Source organism: Buceros rhinoceros, unplaced genomic scaffold (genome assembly GCF_000710305.1).
Source record: "Buceros rhinoceros silvestris isolate BGI_N320 unplaced genomic scaffold, ASM71030v1 scaffold22524, whole genome shotgun sequence".
In the NCBI taxonomy this organism is placed as follows: Eukaryota; Metazoa; Chordata; class Aves; order Bucerotiformes; family Bucerotidae; genus Buceros; species Buceros rhinoceros.
The window spans coordinates 472-950 of record NW_010409129.1 but is presented as its reverse complement, the minus strand read 5'-3'; positions in this window follow the sequence as shown (position 1 = coordinate 950).

Sequence of the window (479 nt, the reverse complement as noted above, 5' to 3'; positions counted from 1 at the left end):
AGGGAGAAGCGGAGCCCTAGGCTGCATGGCCCCGTCTGCTTCCGCCCGGGATGGGCACCCGAGCCCTAGGGCTCCCTGGGCGCAGGACTGGCTTGCCGCGGCATCCCCTGTCCCCCATCGCTGCCGGGAGAAGACTGGGGCGGTCGGAGCCGCCGAGGGGACACAGGAGGAGATGGGGATGGCCCGGCCCCGTCATGGATTTGAGGGGGGCATCCCTCTCCCTCCTTCCCCCAGGAATGAAAAGAAGCTCCCAGAAACACCCTGCTGTGGCTCTTCCTCTGCTGCTCGAACTCACACACACCCCACCTCTGCCTCCTGCCCCTGCATCGGCGAAGGGGAAACTCCCCAACCCCAAATCGCAGTGAGGACACGTGGGGCCAGGGCGGGGAGCATGGCCAGGATCTGTCCCCGCCATGTCACCTCCTGGGCCTGTCAGGTTGGGGGGTTGAGGAGGCAGCAGTTTGGGATATGGCCAGGCT